We start from the raw sequence: 21,259 nt of genomic DNA, 5'->3' as shown, positions 1-21,259 counted from the left end.
CCGTTTCGCAAATTTTTCTGGAGTTTCACAAATTTTTCAGGGAAGCAAAAGGGGACAGATTCGCTCATCACTAATCCTTATAAATGGTGCTTAATGATGTCTAGTGAGGAAGATAATTTTTCGCCAACCCTGGATTCGCATAAAAAAAAATTAGTGCTGCATTTTTCATATTTCAAGACTTTTTTGTCATTTTGCGAATGCAATTTTTTCAGTAACGCGAAACGGGACAAATTTGCTCATCACTAGTGATGTCATCATTTATAAGTGGTGCTTAGTAATGTCACACTATATAAATATGGCAAACCACAACATATAATTTTAACAGATAATTAACTGGTCACACTGCTTCCATATCTCAATGTCTGTAAAACACCAGCACAGTGGACCTGGTAGTGTACCTCTTTATGGCAGTTTAGGCTATTTAATGAAATTTGATACCATATTTTATTTGCTACATTTTGTAGGCTAGAGGAAGTTTTTAAGATTTGTGACATTATGTGTAGTGATGGGCAAAATGTTTCGGCAGGCATGGATTCGCAGTGAATTTTCACGTTTCGCCATTGGCGGATTGTTTCGCGAAATAGATGAAAAAATTCGCCACACGTCCAAAAATTGTGCCGTGCAACAAAATAATAGCCACGGGCGAGAAAATAATAGCAGCGCGACAAAATAATAGCCGCGGGTGACAAAATAATAGCCGCGGGCGACAAAATAATAGCTGCAGGCGACAAAAGATTAGCCGCGGGCGTCAATTTGTTTTGCCGCACAACATTTTCGAACAGAACATTTTCGAACAGATTTGCTCATCACTAATTATGTGGTCTTACCAAATACAATTTCTCTCTTCAATATAGCTGAAAAAATTCAGAGTGGAACTTGGTGGCTGTGTCTCTGACAAGTATACTCACTTTATAGAGGTTTAATCATATATTTTACTTACTAAAGATGTGGGTAAACAGTCTCAAACTACATAACATTACAGTGTCAGAGATATGTGCTCAGAGTAACCTAGAAACTGAAGCCCATGAATCTAGGGGCATATTTATGAATAGTGATGAGCGAATTTTTTTTTTCTCCAAGGCATGGATTCGCAGAGAATTTCCGCATTTTGCCATTGGCAAATTGTTTTGTGAGACTTCCGTGAAAATTTGTGTGAAAAAATTGGTCACGTGGAATTTTTTTTGTCGCACATCAAATTAGCGCGGGCGACATAAAAATAGCCGCGGCGACAAAAAAAATAGCCACAGGCACCAAAAAAGACACGGGCCACAAAAAAATTGCGTGACATGCATTCCGCGAATTTTCGCCGTTTCACGAATTTCCCCGAAATGGGACAGATTCGCTCATCACAATTTATGAAGGCTTGAGCCTTGGGCTTGAGCATTCATATCCCAAAACCACACCAAGCTTTACTTTCATGGATATGCCACTCTCCATTACAGTCTGAATGTGTCTTTCAGCAGATAACATTATATATTCACTTTATCTTCAATAAGTGAAAAAAGTCTAAAAAAATCCTATTGGTGCTTCCATATGTAACAGCACAAGTAATGATCTTAAAAAAAGCTACTACCGGTATGGGATCCCTTATCTGGAAACCCATTAACCAGAAAGCTCTGAATTACAGAAAGCCTGTATCCCATAGACTCTATTTTAATCAAATAATTCAGAATTTTTAAAACTGATTTCCCTTTTCTCTGTAATAATAAAACAGTGCCTTGTAATTGATCTCAACTAAGATATAATTAATCCTTATTTGATGCAAAACAATCCTATTGGGTTTAATTAATGTTTTATTGATTTTATTTAGTAGACTTAAGGTATGGAGCTCCAAATTATGGAAAGACCCCTTATACGGAAAGCCTTTGGTTCCAAGCATTCTGGATAACGGGTCCTATACCTATATTATTATTATTATTATACCACTCTGTTGTACTCATGTGTCAGTATGGGACAGGACTGAGGTGCTTTACAATAGTATGGGATGAAACCACTATAGCATGGATCTTTTAGCTGGTAAGATACAGTAGTAGGTAGCCTTACCTGAAATGAAAAATATTGCAATACACACAAAGTTATCATATTGATAATATAAGTAAAGGGCAGAGGGCACAGTTTGTGACAGAGGTCACAGAAATATGGGACCTGTTATCTAGAATGCTCGGGACCCAGGGTTTTCCATAATTTGGATTTCTAGAGTCTACTAAAAATTCATTTAAACATTAAATAAACCCAATAGATCCTATATCTATACTACTGATACTACTTAATCTCTATTGAAATAGTATATGTCCTATCATTATTTTTATATATACATATCATTTTTATTTAAGAAAAAAAAAAAACAACTAAAAATAAAGGTCTTTTATCTGTAACCTGTATTTTCATATACTTAATTGAAGCTAGCACCTCGGAGCCCCGATAGTGCAAATTATTGGAGCTAATACAGCAGCCGCTACTTCTTAGAGCCCTCGTTTCCTGCTGGGCAGAGTCATACAGGTGTACACTGCAATTCAATAGCCCCCTTACAATTTGCTGTTTGAAGAAACCTATTAAAATGTCTTTGAAAGGAAAAGAAGAAAAAAGAATCTGAAGAGAAAAAAGGGAGCCCGAGCCACTTGTTTTTCTAAGTCCTGCAGGAACTGGCAGAGTTTACGCCTGGTATCTCACTGCGCACATGGGCTGACTTTATTGTGGAACGCTCTGCAGGATATAAGTGGACATCAACATAATGCCATCCTGACAAAAACATCCTCTCTTGAATTCAAAAGCAGCTTTTAGAAAACAGAACAAAACGTTAGCTGTCATTTTTCTAAAAAATACTTTCTATCACCCCCTTTTCCCTTCCCTCAGCCCCTCCTTTTATTCTTTCATTCTCCCTACTGGTTACATAACGGAGTTGGAAGTGCTTGCACAAAGAATAATGATTAATTACCAGCGTGGATTCATTATTTTGTACCCCTGCTGCCTGGCACATACCGGCTGTAGGAGGTGCTAGGCACTTTTCCATTGGGATGATTCTCGGCCTAAGCCTCTTGGGCAGCGAGCACTGTTGGAAAAGCTGTAATTGGCCATTGTCCAAGACTTTGCCATTCACAATAGAGAGAAAATGGCAATGCCATTCAAAAATCATGGCAATCTAACTTGGCAGCCACACAAGCAACCCCCCTTCAGGTTCCCTTCTCTGTTTGTTTATTTCCTCCCAACTGGGGTTCTTTAATTGGTGCCTTTACGGTTTATCTAGCAGCCTGCAGCAACCAAGCTTGTGTTCTCTTTTTCTTCTTATTTCAGCAATCCCTCCTATGAAAGTGAAATATTTTTTTTTCTTCTTACAAGCAAGCTTGCCTTCATTTTTCCTTAAGGATTCAGTCCCTGAAGGGGTTAGAGACATGAATTCTTTGTATTAGTTCCTCCATCAGACAGGAGAAACATTTATATGAGTAATGATTAATATAATGATCAGACAGGCCCAAGAAAACATCAGCTCTACTTATCATTAGATGGCTGTGACAGAGATAGATACCTACATAATGATCGTTTTTGTTTTGACAAATAAGATACAGTATAAATATATCTATTCAAACGTTACATACTATGTGTGTGCTAAACCACAATGCAATATTTATTAAGCTTTTTTTATGACAATGTAGCTATATAATAATCATTATTCAGGTATAGGATATATTATCTAGAATGCTGGGGTTTTCCAGATAAGGGATCTTTGCATTAAATCACCATACCTTAAGTCTGCTAAAATCATTTAAACCTTAAATAAACCCAATACGATTGTTTTGCCTCCAGTAAGGAGTACAGGTATGGGATCCCTTATCCGGAAAGCCGAATCACGGAAAGTTCATTGCCCATAGACTCCATTATAAGCAAATAATTCTAATTTTTAAAACTGATTTCCTTTTTCTCTGTAATAATAAAACAGTATCTGTACCTGATCCCAACTGAGATATAATTACCCCTTATTGGGGGCAGAACAGCCCTATTGGGTTTATTTAATGGTTAAATGATTCCCTTTTCTCTGTAATAATAAAACAGTACCAGTACTTGATCCCAACTAAGATATAATTACCCCTTATTGGGGGCAGAACAGCCCTATTGGGTTTATTTAATGGTTAAAAGATTCCCTTTTCTCTGTAATAATAAAACAGTACCTGTACCTGATCCCAACTAAGATATAATTAATCCTTATTGGAGGCAAAACAATCCTATTGGGTTTATTCAATATTTAAATGATTTTTAGCAGACTTAAGTTATAGAGATCCAAATTACGGAAAGATCCCTTATCTGGAAAACCCAGATCCCAATCATTCTGCATAACAGGTCCCATACCTGTAATTATATCTTAAGTACAAGGTACTGTTTTATTATTACAAAAAAATGTTAACCATTTTTAAAAATTTGCATTATTTGGAGCCTATAGGAGACAGCCTTCCAGTAATTCAGAGAATTGTGGATAACAGGTTTCTAGATGAGGGATCCTATACCTGTCTTAAGACCTCCTTTTAGTTTGGAAAAAAATATACCATTGAAGCAGACTATACTGATACATCCTGTGCACAGGGTACAATTATTGATTTCATTCAGATTCGGACAGAACATGGTGGGTTGTGATAGGGGAAAAGCACATACTAGTTCTAATTCTTCTGTGTTTTAGGTGCAAGGGTGCGCTAAGCATAACCTGCATGTGATTTCAATAGGAAAAGGGTGAAACTGCATGTTAGATCCATAAAATAAGTACATTTATAAATACTGGTGGCAGTGCCAGGTGGCTGTTTTATCCAGGCAGCTTCTGATGGAATCAATGTAAACCAGGGTGGGACTGGGCCGGCGGGGCACCAGCTGCTGTTCTCCCTCCCTAGAGAACCCGAAAGTAACTATATTATATGAGCGTTTGGGGGAGGGGTGGTCACTACAGGGTCCCCTTTGGGGGGCAGCCCCAGTGGACCCTGCACCCCCCAGTCTGACCCTGATATGAACAGAGGAGCAGCAGGTGTCTGCAGGGATCAACTAGGTCTAACTCATCACCCTCATCACTTTTTTGGCTTCTCTTTCTTTAAAAATGTACAGAGCATTTGCCTGCAGAAAGGAACTGTTAAATAATTGTATTTATTTTATTTGAAATATTACAATTGAGCTCCTTCTTCTGCTCTTCTAAACCTCCTTTGGCCCTACCCATTTTTCTGACCATATACAGGTATGGGATCCATTATACAGAAACCCGTTATCCAGAAAGCTCAGAATTATGGGAAGACCATCTCCCATAGACTCCATTTTAATCAAATAAGGGTTTCCTTTTTCTCTGTAATAATAAAAAAGAACATTGTACTTGATCCCAACTAAGATATAATTAATCCTAATTGGAGGCAAAACAGTCCTATTGATTTAAATTACTGTTTTAATGAATCAGAATTAAGGTATGAATATCCAAAACAGATCCCTTATCTAGAAAACCCCAGGTCCCAGCATTTTGGATAGCTTTCTTTAAAGTGAACATATTGTGTAATTTATTTGCAGTTGCATAACAAGGCCATCAGCATTTATTTCCACCATATTCTGATACCACAGGGGATCAGATAAGAAATATCTTTGATGTAAATTTACAATTTCCAAAACATACTAGCCTGTTCTATTTATGAATCAATTAATGTTCTCCACTATCCCTCCAATAACTTTGGCCCCCATGGCAGCGTTATGGTCTTCCTTTACGACAGACTGGCGCAGGGGCTGTAGGTGCCCACCCAGGCTAGATTTATTACTACCATATTACATAGTACGGTAGAGTAGTACATTACAATAGCAAACAGCACATAAGAAGCACAAGGGTATATTCTACCCACTCAACACCTAGAAGGTTAAATAGTTGGTCTAAATAAAATAGGGATGTTTGCTTTTTATAGTTCACACAACATTCTCTATATCCAAGGACTCAATATAATCATTTGCAGTGTTAAGGGCTTAAGGGAAACATCTGGCAGCCAAGGGTTTTCTGTTCTCCTTTGCTAGGAATTCACCTCAGGTGAGTATAGAGCTGCAGCTACTTATTATATACATATAAGACCAATAGAAGAATTGCTAAGTATAGGTTATTCTATAACATAATAAAAATTCACCTGAAGGAGGACATTTACATTCAGTAATTGTGGCATGTGTAATAGTTTTTTTCCTCACCAAATGCTGCTCCTTTCTTTTTTCCAAACAAACCTTTGGTGATTTTACCTAAAGAGTTATATTTACATTTCAACAATCCGCAGCACTTGTTTCCAAAGACCTCTGCCTTGCCTAGATGCTGTTTAGCAATGCTGCACCATGGACCTTGCAACACCATTTCTGTGCCAGCCAAAACCTTCTTGCGGGTTCTTTAAAGTTACAGTATATAAGGGTTTGCTTTGCCTTTCTGGCCTGCGTACAAGCAGTCCTCTGTTTCCTTGCTGTTCCAGATTTTGCCTTGCCTTCAACAATTCCCCTTACCTGCAATTTCTTTTGCATCCAACTGTATTTTGCACATCAGTATAAGGTTTGAGTAATGTTAATTATTCTGAGCAACTGTCAATGTGAACCTATTATAAAAAAAAGTAAATAGAAGGCACATAACGAGCAATATTAAATGGTGTAACTACATTGGTAGCTTCTATGCACATGATTATATTTGGTACCTAGAGATAATGCCATTACAATGTTCAGGCTTCCACAACACACTGTGGTAAACCGATTAGATGATTGGTTCATGTCATCTAGCAAGCAAGCCTTATAAAACATTATCAGATAAAGAGATGTATGTGGAATGTATATTTTGTCACACAAAAAGAGCCATTTGAGTAATGGAGATGAAAATGTGCACAGTTGTTACTCCAGTGAACACTGCCCATTTATGTAATGACACATTATACATATATATAGATCATTGTTGTATTGCCAAGCCTTCATAAATGAACATTCACATGTTATATGTGTGGGTCTTTGATCCATATTGGCACAACTCACATTGGAAATCTGGAAGTGATAACATTCATAAAATGAAAAACTAACTAAAGAAGAAAAAAAAAGTAAAAGAAGGTGCTGACACAATTTGCTCACAATTTTTTTAAAAAAAGGATGAGAATTTGCACCCTCACTAGTAAATCATACGAGCTGAAATGTATGTTGTTTTGTGGGAAATTGAGCTCAGTTTTTAACTATATGGAAAACTCTATAAAGAAAGTGCCTACAAATGACATATATATTCTTAGTAGCCTTAAGGCATGATTGTCCATATTACAGAAGGACCCATTTGCAAAAAAAAAAAAACCCAGTTCCATGCCGTTCTCATAATATTCCCCTTACCTGTAGTTGCAATTGCTACAGCCACTGACTGTGGAAGAACTGTGATGTCAAACATTTGAGGAAATAGAAGAGGTGCCCCATGAGTAGACACGCCAAGTAGTGTGTGGACAGGTTTGGTAGAAGTCATCCTAGAGGGTGAGAATGTAGAGTAAGCTCCAACAAAGAGTTTAATTAATTTAACAACTGAACCATTATCAGTACAGAGACCAGTAATAGTGGGAGCCTTATAAACTGGTAGAGACACCTTTGTTTGTGGAGCATGGAACAGACACACTTTAAGGTAAGAAGCATCCTTCAAAAATAATCCAGAGGATTTGGCAAGGAGATACCCCTAATGGTGGAAAGCAAAAAGGGTGAGCCCCAAGATGGCACTGTGTTATTGTGGGTGACTGTGCTGTTTAAAGTGTAGCTTGTGAAGCTATGAGTAAGCTCTGAGTAACAACTATAAATAGGAGAAAATGGCAAAAAAAAGTTGCTCTTAATTAAAATGCTCTTGGGTCCATTTGCAAAGAAAAAGTGTGCTGCTCCAATTTATTCACCATCCAAGTGTTCATGCTTTGCACTAGTAGGCTGAAGCAGTCTTACTACCTTACACTATACCATTACATAAATCTGAAATGATCAAAAGAATATGGACACGTGAGGCCAATAAATAAGGGACAAAATGGATACCTAAGTTGGAGTGCACTGAAGTCAGCTAGAAAGTACTATAGAGGCCAAGCAGATGGTGTGTGGCCCATGAAATGAAAGCCAGCAACAGTCTTCCCGTTACTCCGAGGTTTGGGCTAGGAGATTCAGTGACATAATACACTATATGAAAAGCATAGTTGCAAACTAATTAATTTCTGCTCTGTATTCCTCGGTACACCTATATACCCAGTGATATCTCGCTCTTTGTATCTGTATCTCCGAACTATTTTTCTCTCTATTTTTCTATTTCACTTTACTTTATTTCTCTCTGTCTAATCTATTTTCTACTGTCCTTATCTTTTACTACTTCACAGTAATTACTGCTTTGGTTACTGTAAAAAATCCAAAAAACCCTTGAGGAATCAACAGGATTTAGACAGAATTGTTATCTGCCCTTTTTTCTCAACATGATTATCGGTCCTACCTTTTATTTTTCATTATTATGTAAACATGTTTTGTTGGATACAAAACATGTTTTGTTGGTTTGATTGGATACAATGTATACGCTTTATGTTTTTGTACCTGACTTCATGACACGATACTATGTACTGTTGGAACCTCAAGATTAATAAAAATGTTATTGAAAAAAAAAAAGAAAAGCATAGTTGCAATGACAATTAAGTCAAGCAGAGTAATAGCCAGAGCATTATTTAGAAAGCAATCTGGTTGAGCTACGTGCAAACAAGGATAGTCACCAAAATGTTAGAGGAAGTCAGAGGTAGGAGTTTAACTTAAAGAGCAGGGAGATTGGTACCTAATCTGTGATTATGATGCCTGGGTAGGCAAGAGAGCAGTGTTGGAAGGCTGTTTTGTGGAAAATATAATTTATTAGTGGTACTGAGAGGTACGGTGTTACATATTTAGCCAATGGAAATGCAAGTAGTACACCACTGTCTGGATTGATTAACAGCGGGACACTGTGCAAAGGTTGGCTTTAAAGTGACAGAGTTCACAAGGAGAGAATGAATTCCCATTGTCTCTCTCAATTAGACTCGCTTTCCAAGTCAACATGGAAAGGTAATACTTTTGCTGTTTAATATATGCACATTACCGAAGGCATTGTTTAAAGAATATCCTCATGCAAATGCGATATCTACACCTTTTATTATGCGGAATATATTAACAGAGATTGATTGTAAAAGGGGATATTTGTGGCTTTAAAGTTGTTTATGTTTTTCTACCTCCCATTCCTTAAGTCAGATGCATGCATGGATTCCTGGTAGTTAGAAATGCAATTTTGGTCTGTCTTACAATACTGTATCATAAAATATCTTGCCAGTGAATGCTATAACAATAAGTCACTGTCTTTAATTTAGCTATCCTATTAAAGTGCTTTATTATACCAACCAAAGTTGATTAACTCAGTGGGATATTCTCGAGTTTATGAACCTGAAGAAGTACAACTTTCTTTTCTGAAAAAGAAAAAAAAAAGCAGAAAAGCAGTAACTTTCTTGTTAGTAAAGCAATACATTTGTCTTACACTGTGTCCGGCACAGGAGCTGATAAATGAACAAAGGCCCAGAGAGCACTGAGACGGATGTATTTATAATGATCGTATTACCCAAGCTAGCAATATATAAAGTAGGCCACTAGCTGACAGTGAAACTAGCTTTAAAATATACGTTCATTAAGTTCAAATTAAACAGAGAGTATAGTTTTAAATAAGCAAATGTATATATTGTTATTCAATAAATGATAAGTATATAGTTTTCTTAATGGGACTCTAATATCCCAAAAAAGGAGTTTCTGTCCATCTGCCTCCATTGCCAACAGATACATTCCCCAGCTGCTCATGAGCTCTTGGTTCTCTCTGTGAACATTGGATCCAAGATGGCGCGCCCATGGCTACAATGTTGTGTTGCTGTACCGCTTAGTGATGCACGGAGTCATCACATCATGGATTGGTGCAACATTTGAAATAGAAGAAAATCAAAGACCTGTGTTCACTGCCAGAGTATAGGTCTTGCATAGTAAGTTCCCGGTGCAGCTATATTTTGACTTGATTTCCTGGTTCTTGACTCTTCTGCTTTGATTCTGACTGCTGACTGCTGCCTACAGCTACCTTTGCCTGGACTGAAGCTTTGAGCCTATTCACCCTTAGGATACATATATTAGACTACTTCTGCCAGCTTCCCCCTTGGTCCTGACATCAAACCCAGTAAGGGTCGTTTAGGCCTTGACACTTAACACACCTATTGGCAGGGATTCAATCTGTAAATTGAGCTTTAAACATAGGAGCCCATTCAGTAATAACTTGTCAAGTAATACCACCATTTCTGCACATTTCTCCACTGACTCCTTAACTTCGATTAGCATACTAACATAACCCACACAAATTAAACAAACCTTAAATATGTATTTGTAATATCACTTGCTATTATTTTTTGGGGGAGATAGGTTTAGTTCTGGTTACGTTCCTAACAAAAAGTCTGTTTTGCTTTCATGGAAAATCAGAGCCCATTAGGCACAGGCACAGCATTCAATGAAGGTTATTACCTTCTCTTTAAATGCCTAATTCGAAAGGCGTCCAAATTAGTTTAAAGAAAGGGGCCATGATATACACCATGATTCGTGAAACGGCGAAAAATTTGTGAATGTATTTGTCGTGCAATATTTTCTTGTTGCCCGTGTCTTTTTTGTCGCTCGCATATTTTTTTTGTCGCCTGCACAATTTTGCAGCAATGCAATTTGCAATTTTACGCGACCGTACGCAATTTGATGAGACTGCGCCCTTTTTTGATGCGACCGTGCCCTTTTTGACGTGACAGTGCCCAATTTGACGTGTGACAAATACATTTCCATGTGGCGAAAATTTCCGTGGCGAATTTTCACAGAAGTTTCGAAAAACAATTCGTCAATGGCAAAATGCGGAAATTCGCTGTGAATCCATGCCTGGCGAATCTGTCCCGTTTGGCTTCACCATAATATTTGTGAAATGGCAAGAAAATTCGCAAAATGTTGAAAAATTTGCGAAACGTATTTGTTGTGCGATATTTTTTGTTGCCTGCGTCTTTTTTTTGTCGCCCGCACAATTTTGCCGCGACCATGCCCAATTCTACGCACGACAAATATTCTGTGGCAAATTTTCACAGAAGTTTTGCAAAACAATTCGTCAATGGCGAAATGCGGAAATTCGCTGCAAATCCAAGCCTGGCGACAAAAATTCGCTCATCACTATATCTATATATATAGATATATAGATATAGATATAGTGGTTTGTCCATGAGGAAGATTACTAGTTGTGCTCGAAACATTAGAATTTTTTCAATAAAAACATTTTTTCTTTTGTATCAAGCCCCTGTATGTGCAGCACTCTTTCTATTATATATATATATATATATATATATATATACACACACACACACACATACACACATACACACATACACACACACAGTATTTGTACTTCTGATAGCAGTAACCTCTATGAAAGAGTTTATATACATCACACAACAGTTCCCTGTTATTTAACTTGGCATTTTTCGAGGTTCATTTTTCTTTTGCATTGTCAGAAAAAAAACCTACTACAATAAATGAAGTCACTCTCTGAAACTGCAAAAGTAAAGGTAAATTTGATTGCTTCTTATGGTACATTGGCTGTCTGTCCAAAATGAGGCTACGGAAATTGGCTTAATGGTGCCTGCATAGCATTACCGCACAATAGGATTTGATTCTGAACACTGACCTTTTCCATTGTGAGGTCGACTTTGAAGCCGACGTTTGATTTTTTTTGTGTGCATTTAAGAACTTGCTCTTAAGAAGTATTAACACAGTCTTTCCAGATACATTAATTGGGGGTGAAAGTCAGCTCTTCAATCTAAAACCTTGTAAATTGATGGAGTTTTCTGTAGGAGTGAACATCATTTCTCTGACATAAATTTGACACTGTAACTGTTACCAACAGATCTCACACCACGTCTGCTCCATCCTTTAACAAATGTGATTCCCAACCTCCAATTTCTGAGTGAAAGAGTTGAAATTTCATAGTTGTAGTCTTTTAATACAGCCCGCTGGGAATGAGTGTGATATTTCCTACATATGAGAAAAAAAAATATTTAGCTACAAAGTATTTCTTCAATTTTTTTGGCGTTAAAAAGTAGTAGCACGTTTTATTTACAATGCCAGTTAATCATGAACAATCCATTCATAGACAACCCAACAATAATCCTTAGGATACAATAATAACTAAAATGGGAATCTATTTAACACCAAACCCACATTTCTATTGGTTACAGGATGTTATACAAAAAAAACCTTTTGGGTCAGTGAAATAAGTGCAATTGTTTTTGATTCTAAATAACAAATGAAATTTAGAGAATTTCTATATTTACCAGGTTTTATTATACCTAATTATAAGGCATGGAGGGTTTTGTTATTTATCTATGTAGCGTTATCTATGTACACGGAACTAAAGCGCAGTCCTCTACGCAATTACAATATTTTAAAAGTGAAAAAGCTTATCTATGTATTGAAACACTGCCCTTCTCACTTACACTCACACTACTCAGAGTCTAATGTACCTTTTTATAAATATGAATCTAAACTGAAATGGGTTTAGCTGATATACCTTAGACCTGGTTCCCAGCCTAACTGCTTGAATCCCTATAATTGGCCTTGTCGCTGCAGGGTACCAGTAATTACTAACCTCCTTGTTGGAGCATTTTGCTGCTCTACTAACTACCCATATCCTGCCTCTTACTCCTAGAGGGAGCTATTATACATTTCCTGGCACTTTACCTACTGGCACCTACCTTTGTACCAGGCCCTATCAGCACCACACCACTCCCTCCAGAATTGGTTACACTAAAAGAGGCCAAGTGTGACCAGTCTGTGGAAAATAGTGGCAAAATTGATTTGATTTATTTCTAATGAGATTAAACACTGATACCCCCAAAGGCTCCAAAAAGTCTGCATTGAGCTGATTAGGAACAATAGACAAAGCCAGTAGGGGGAGATAATATAGTTACCACAACCCCTGTATGCCTCCACATCTACCTGCATGATAAAAACAGGGCATTGCTGAGAGGCTGGGTCAACAGGGTCACAAAAGAATCTCAAATAGAGCTCAGACTTTAGTTGGCAGAGGGAGAGGAAAGGAATTCTGGACATCAGTTCTACTGCTTCAGGTACCCTTCGGCAATCATTGATTCAGAGTTTTATTTGGACTATGAATGAACTTCTGTGATATTTTGGAATTGCCCTTTTGTTATTTTACTTTCCTAGGGATTCATTGGTGTGTTACCAATGGATTCAACAAAATTAAAGGATAAACTGCCACATGGTTTCTCTTTAGTGTTCTGCCATGCTTCTATTACGTCATGTTCATGACACCAAGCACATGTGAGCTTCCCTTTTTTATAAACTAAGGGCTTACACCCCTGCCCAACTGTAATACACATAGCTTGCTAAGAACTCTTCTGGGGAAACTAAAAGGATAAAAGGTTTGCAAAGCCTTCTAATTTATGAATAGTGATGAGCGAATCTGTCCCATTTTGCTTTGCCATAAAACTTGCGAAATGCCAAGAAAAACGCATTTGTCGCACAATTTTTTTGTTGCCCGCTTCTATTTTTTGTCGCTTGCATCTATTTTTTTGTCACCCGCACTTTTTTGACACCGCCGTGCCCTATTTTGATGCAACCGTGCCCTTTTTTTGATGTGTCCGAGCCAATTTGCCATGGCCGCACCCTTTTTTTACGTGACCTCACCCAATTTGACGCGCGACAAAAGAAATTTACGCACGTTGAATTTTTCCACGGCAAATCTTCCCAGAAACAATAAAATTCATTTTTGGCTCTTACAGCACAGTTTATTGAAACAGCTCACAGCTCAATGTTGGCACATAAATCCATTGCTGCTTATTGCCCAACCTGATAAACTCACTCACAGTCACACAGTCTGTAAAATTTCTAGGCTCTTTAACCATATGCAGGTCAACAACAGCTGGAATACTGAATTGTTCTATGTAGTAGCTGCTGTACAGCTTACTGTCTTCGACAACTCTAAGCTTTAATGTGCTGTGCTTTGCTGTGTATGCCATCTCATCTGGACTATAGCTCTTTTTAATGAGTAATATCTAGTCAGGCACAGCCGATTACATTATTTCATCCTGTTTGTGTAAGAGACACATTGAAGGCAGTGTCAGGCAATGAAATTTAAGATATAGCCTATCCATACATCATGCTAACTTCATTCAAGCTTGTAATATTAGACAAGACATATTTCAAGCTTTATTAAGGATGTGACTATTTTCACTGGATATAATGTGTTGCAGACTCATTGCGATACAGCATATGTACATAAGCCTAAGTATATGAGCTAGGTTAGAAGAAAACAAACAATGAAATATACATTCAAATAAATACCAATAATAGGGCAATCACACGTGGCTGTTTTATTTACGATTTTAGTGTTTACAGCCCTCTGTTGTAATGAAAAATATCCAGGAAATGGATTATTGGTATATTGTTGCTAGATGTGTCTCATAAAGACCCTAAAACAACCAGTCAGCATGTCTTGGGTTCTGATTTAATTCAAAATAAATGGAAACTGCCAGCCATTATGTGTGCAGCATTGTTATCTTAACAATGTTAATTATTCTACTGTGAGTAAATACTAGACTGTTATAACTCAGAAAGTAGAGGTTCACTAGCTTCAGAATATCAGCAATGAGCTTCTTTCCATTTCTCAGCAATTTTAACTCATAATGAAAGTGAGGCTAAAAACTATTTTTGGAAAATGATTTGGGCCAAAAGTCAGATTTTGAAGTGATTTGCATCAAACTGGAAGATGAAGCATGTGCCTATTATAGCAAAAGTCATAATGTTTGTAGGCAAAATGTGCCCATATCTGTCGCAAAGTCTCCTTGAATCTGAATGGTCAGACAAGAAATTCAAAGAGATCACCTTCTTGGGTGTCAGGGCCTGCTCAGATTCTGTCGGGTTTTTAGTCAGGACCAAGTAAGGGTTAGTTAAGGTTGAGCCAAGCAAATAGTCCAAAACACAGTGTCAGAAAGTCTTAATGATTTCCTGGCACAGGTCGTCAGGCAGCAAACACTGGAAGTCAGAATCAGGCAAAAGGGTCAGAAACTAGAACACCAGTCCAAAAAAGTAATTTAGAGCGCACCTAGGAAGTTGCAAGCTGTTATGTACTGTATGTGTTTTATAAAGTTATATGTTTTGAAGGAGGTTAGAATGTTGCAGCCTTAGGAAATAGCGGGAGGAGACTGGGAAGCTAATCTCTGTGTGTAAGAAATAAAGATGGGGAACTGTTAACAACCTGCCTGCATTACTGTTCAGCATCACTGATATAACACAATCAAATAGGGATGCACCAAATCAGAGCTAATTCAGTTACAGAATCAGAGTTAATTCAAAAACAGAACCCTGCGCAAAGCACATGCTTAAATGTTTTTTACTTCCGTATTCACATGACCAAAAGTTACGGGATTCTAAAAATCTTAGCCAGACACTTGGATTCTGCTGGATCTGAATCCTGCCAAAATAGGCCGAATCTTGGACGAACTGAATTCTGAATTCTGGGCATCCCTACAAGCAAAGTCCTATATTCGGGCATTGAACCTGGGTTTTCAGTGTCTATTTATTTTGAATTTACACACCAGATGCGACTACATCACACAGCAGTGGCGCATCACTACATGGCGCTCTGATGCAGAGACGTTGCAGCAATGGGCACCGCCATCTTTGATATAAAGCATAGCGCTCCTAACTGGAACTCTTCTGTGTGAATCAGCAGGTGCTTTAATGCTTTAATGGTATGCCAGTTACTGGATAATCCTGGACAAGACATGAGTCTTCAGTAAGTCTGGGCTGGGTTGAAGTTGTGTCAGGTAAAAATGAAAAATGTTATAATAAGGTGCTTTTCCCAGGGAGGCCACCCATAAAGAGTCTCCTGAACTTAAAAGTCTAGGTAACCCTTGGGGGGGGGGGGTTTAGCTTTTTTAAATTGAAGAAGCGTTTCCACCACTGCCTCCTTAACTAAGCAATCAGACCTTGTACCATGTGGTAAGGCTTCCAATCTGCAAAAACAGAGCAAAAAAACAATAAAGTTTTTCTTCCACTGCTCAGATTAGTTTAATAAGTTTAATAAAGCAGGCTAATAGCTGTAATTTGACAATCCACTTAACCTTTCTTAGGTGGGTTTTCTCATTAATATATCGGTTAAAAACTGCAAAATAATTGTTTTCCTAAAGACGTTTCTTCCTTTTTTTATTACAAGGGAATCCATTACTGGGCACATCATCATGTGTCAAACAAAAGAGAAGCATAAACGTCTTATACAATCATTGCCTAGTATCTGCATTAGCTATCAGAATCATGTAACCCCCCTGGATACTATAAAGGTGCTCAGTACACTGCTATAGGGTTAATCAATACACAATTTAGTGAGCATTTACCATGAAATGACAAACACATCTCTAGTCTTTCTTGCTCTCTTTCTCCCTTCTAAATATAAAATAAAAACAGTCATCAACAGATCTGTCACTCAGATTTTTGTCTGGTGCTTAAACACGATTCACCTGGAATCATATATTTTTCTTTTTAAAGGTGTATAACTGAACTTTGCATAAACTACAAACCTTATATATCTTTACACACCATAAGACTTTGGTACGGTTCCATATTTTCCTTGGACAGTATTAAGCAATATTCAATGGAAAGCACCAAATTCATATCATATGATAGTTGATATGACTGGGACTCTTCATAGATGTAAGAGTATAGATGTTTTGTGAAAACTGTTGCTCATAACTAATCTTAGGTACTCCTTATAAACTGTTCCAAAGGATTTCTAGAAGAGAGTGTTGGAAGTTCCACTGAATCATGGTCAGGGTTGAACTGGGCCAGCAGGGCACAGGGAACCAGCTGGGACAGCTCAGCACCGTTTCCTGCTGGCGCTCCCCTGGGCAGCTGATCTCCCCCAACACACCAAAGGTAAGCATTAAGTAAGCACGGTGAGGGGAAGGAATTGAGGAGGTGGCAGGGGCCCCTAGGGTGGTGAAGGTCCCATGGCAGGGGCCCCTTAGGGGGGTTTGGAGGGCCCTGGGGTGAAAGTACTAGTGGCTATGCATCCCCCAGTTCAACCCCGATGATGGTTCCAAGTTGATTTGCCTTGCTGTTAATCTATATATAATGACTTACCAATATCTTCTATTCTATGGAGTTGTTGATCATCTGTATATGAGAGGCAATAATGGGGTGTGTCATTTAAGCTAGAATAAAAAAATAAAGCAAGCTTAATATTTTTTACTTAATTCTGTAAAAAAAAAAGTGAATCTGAATGTACAGTGTCAGTCAGTCTGGCCCACCAGGATACCAGAAAAACTCCTGGTAGGCCCAGGTGTCAGTGGGCCCCCTTACTTGTATGTATTTGGACAATTGCTTTGTCATTTCCTATTTCTGTATTGGAAAGAGAGATGGAAGGATAGAGAAAAGATAGTTTAATTATAGAGAGGTTGAGGGAGGAGGAATAATAGTTTAAAGAGTGGGCCCATGGTCCAAGGATTTCTGGTGGGCCCCTGGCATCTCAGTCCAACACTGCATGGATAAGAAAGCTTTTTCTATAAGATTATGGTGGACACTGGACACAAGCAATGTAATCATTTCTAGCTATGGACCTTTTATGAAATGACAACCTGCCCTCCAAGGAGGACTTAATAGGTGATAGTACCTGTCTTAAATCAAAAATATTTACAGAATAGTTTTCCCAAGTTTTGCCAAAAAGTACCCTGACCACTAAAGCAAATTTCTGTGTGTGCAGTCTTATAAACACTTTGCTAGCTTGCCTTTATTGTGTAGACAAAAAAAATCACTCTTCTTTCAAATAAAAATGTAACTATGATGACAGAAATAAAATACAAAAAGCAAGCTGTATAAATGGTTATGTATAGCAGAAGGAACGTGTGAAAATCTGATCAAGGCTTCAGGATCTCAGGAGCTCTTCAGAAAGGTAAACAGAAGTTTAAATCTCACTCATAAATATTACACAAGCTGAACTTTTCAACTTACTCCCGACTGACTTCCATAGCCAATCAAAATCAAATAAAAGCAATGTTCACCGGATAATAATAGAAAAACCATCTTGAATTTAAACAAAGCTCCATTGTCTTTATCTGTGAAAAGCAAGGTGTTGCTTTCTATTAGAACTGAGTTGCCAATCATGCCATGAACAAAATAGATAAAAGTACTGTACACAGATGCTACAAGAAACGATTAATCTAGTACAATGCTCAGAATTTTTTATATGAATAATAATAGAAAAAACTGTTAAAGATTTCATTTGGTGACTACATAATAACATACTCAAGGGAATGAAAAATATAAATATAGTCTTTGTCTATTGTTTACAATAGCTGCAAAATCAGAACGGGCTATCCTAATTCCACAGCTCAATTTACTGAAAGAATCAACATTTCGCAATCAAAAATGCATAATCCAAGCCTGGAACAGGGTTTTCCAAGAGATAATCTAAAACAGATTCTTTGCAGTTTAATTTGTGAAGGTAGAGCAACTTTTTCCTACACGGTACCCAAACTTAATTCTCAAAATTCAGTTTTAACCCATAAAGAGGTTAAGTTGATCTTAGGATCCCATAAATGGGTTTTCCAAAGGGTTGGCACATAATTATTCCACATATTTGAACCTTAAAACATTTATGAAAAAAACTCATTCCTTATATGCCACATAAGGCAAAAAAGAAGATCTATCATGAAAAAATACTATATTCTTTAGTTCATGTTAGAAATTCTTTAGATACAATCAATACAAATTTCTGTTCTGTTTCTGAAATCATTGTTTCTCTTTAAGCAGGCTTTGTGAAGCAGTTGGGTTTTTTGAAAGACAGGTCAAGTACATCATCTAGGCAAAGAGATCATAGTCCAGTCTTACATTAGCGCTACCTGTCCATCACAACTGACTCCAAAGCAAAGCCTTGATGTAGAGAGACAGATTGCTGAGAGGAGAATAGTGAAGACAGAGTGACTTGATTTTATCAAAGCAGTACAGAATGTATAACTAAGTTCATATTTCCATGTGATGATCTAAAACAGATTCTTTCCAGTTTAATTTGTGAAGATAGAGAAACTTTTTCCTACACGGTACCCAAACTTAATTCTCAAAATTCAGTTTTAACCCAAAAAGAGGTCTTGGTACATAATTATTCCATATATTTGAACCTTGAAACATTCAAATTCAAAACCTTATTTCTTATGTGCACATAAGATAAAAAAGGAGATCTAGTACAGTTCAAGTACATTATCTAGGTAAAGGGATCATAGTCCAGTCATACATTAGCGCTACCTGTCCATCAGAACTGACTCCAAAACAAATCCTTGATGTGGAGAGACAGATTGCTGAGAGGAGACTAGTGAAGACAGAGTGACTTGATTTTAACAAAGCAGTACAGAATGTATAACTAAGTTCATATTTCTATGAGATGATCTAAAACAGATTCTTTCCAGTTTAATTTGTGAAGGTAGAGCAACTTTTTCCTACACGGTACCCAAACGTAATTCTCAAAATTCAGTTTTAACCCCAAAAAAAGGTTAAGTTGTTCTAAATGGGTTTTCCAAAGTCTTGGCACATAATTATTCCATATATTTGAACCTTGAAACATTTATGACAAAAAACCTTATTCTTTATGTACCACGTCAGATAAAAAATGAGATCTATCATGAAAAAAAATACTATACTCTTTATTTTATGTTAGAAGCTCTTTAGATATAATCAATACAAATTTCTGTTCTGTTTCTGAAATAATCGTTTCTCTTTAAGCAGGCTTTTGTGACAAAGTTGGGTTTTTTGAAAGACAGCTCGAGTACATCATCTAGGCAAAGGGATCATAGACCAGTCACACATTAGAGCTACCTGTCCATCACAACTGACTCCAAAGCAAAGCCTTGATGTGGAGAGACAGATTGCTGAGAGGAGAATAGTGAAGAGTGACTTGATTTTATCAAAGCAGTACAGAATGTTTAACTGAGTTCATATTTCTATGAGATGAAGCTTATACTAAGTTTTGGTTTTGATGATAGAATCCCTTTAAAAATCCCCCTGCATGGTTAACACCTCAGATTCAGGCTGTAATCAGGCTGTATTGTTTAAAAATGTAATCCCCTGTGTTATTCACACCTTTTAATCCCTGCATTGTTCTACCCCTGCAGTGTTCACACCTCAGGCTCAGGCTGTAATCACCCCCCATTGTTCACCTGTTCACACCTCAGACAGACTGTAGGAGAAACCCAAAAATAAACCCTGCACACTATAAAAAGAACATATACTGAGGTAGTACTGCAATTAAAACATTTTTTAATATATAGTTATTGTGCAGACTGTAGGAGCAGTGCCAGCATTGTGTCACTGTAGGCTGCCTGTGTGTGCCATACTCTGCTTGCCCTATGCTGCCTGTATGTGCCATACACACAGGCAGCATAGGACAGGCAGAGTATGGCACACACAGGCAGGGTAGGGAAGGCAGAGTATGGCACACACAGGCAGGGTAGGGAAGGCAGAGTATGGCACACACAGGCAGCATAGGGCAGGCAGAGTATGGCACACACAGGCAGGGTAGGGCAGGCAGAGTATGGCACACACAGGCAGGGTAGGGCAGGCAGAGTATGGCACACACAGGCAGGGTATGGAAGGCAGAGTATGGCACACACAGGCAGGGTAGGGAAGGCAGAGTATGGCAGGTTTTTGCTGTACTACCCCATTAATATGGCTATGGTCATGCGAAAACATGGGTGTGGTTTCAAGTGGGTGTGGTTTTAAAAAGGGGAGTGGTCAAAACTAGCTTCCATTATCGGCCCTCCACCACGGAGGCCGGAAAAATTCCGGCCCTCGGTACCACAGAAGTTGGACAGCACTGAGGTAAGTGAATACAATCACTAGGCGGTGCATAACATTTTCACACCCCCCAGTGATTCAACCTTTCCTTCTCCTTTAACCCTTTGGTGCATGCAACTCTTTAAGTTGTCCCTATTACTGGGCAAAGTAGTTTTTTTTCTGATCCATATTAACTCATACTGTAACTACCATTTACTATTCTAAATACTGAATATAATGGACATAGTAACCAGGTCTTAAAAGTAAAAACTGTTCTTGATGATTAAAGAACATTTTCTTGCCTGTGCTAAATCACTTAATGCAGTTAATGAAGTCATTTCATAAATCTTTTATGGAATGATTTTAAAAAGAGTGACACATTGGTTTCAGCTACTTG

The sequence above is a fragment of the Xenopus tropicalis genome, chromosome 3 (genome assembly GCF_000004195.4).
Source record: "Xenopus tropicalis strain Nigerian chromosome 3, UCB_Xtro_10.0, whole genome shotgun sequence".
In the NCBI taxonomy this organism is placed as follows: domain Eukaryota; kingdom Metazoa; phylum Chordata; class Amphibia; order Anura; family Pipidae; genus Xenopus; species Xenopus tropicalis.
The sequence above is the reverse complement of the archived record's forward strand: the minus strand, read 5'-3'. Positions refer to the sequence as shown.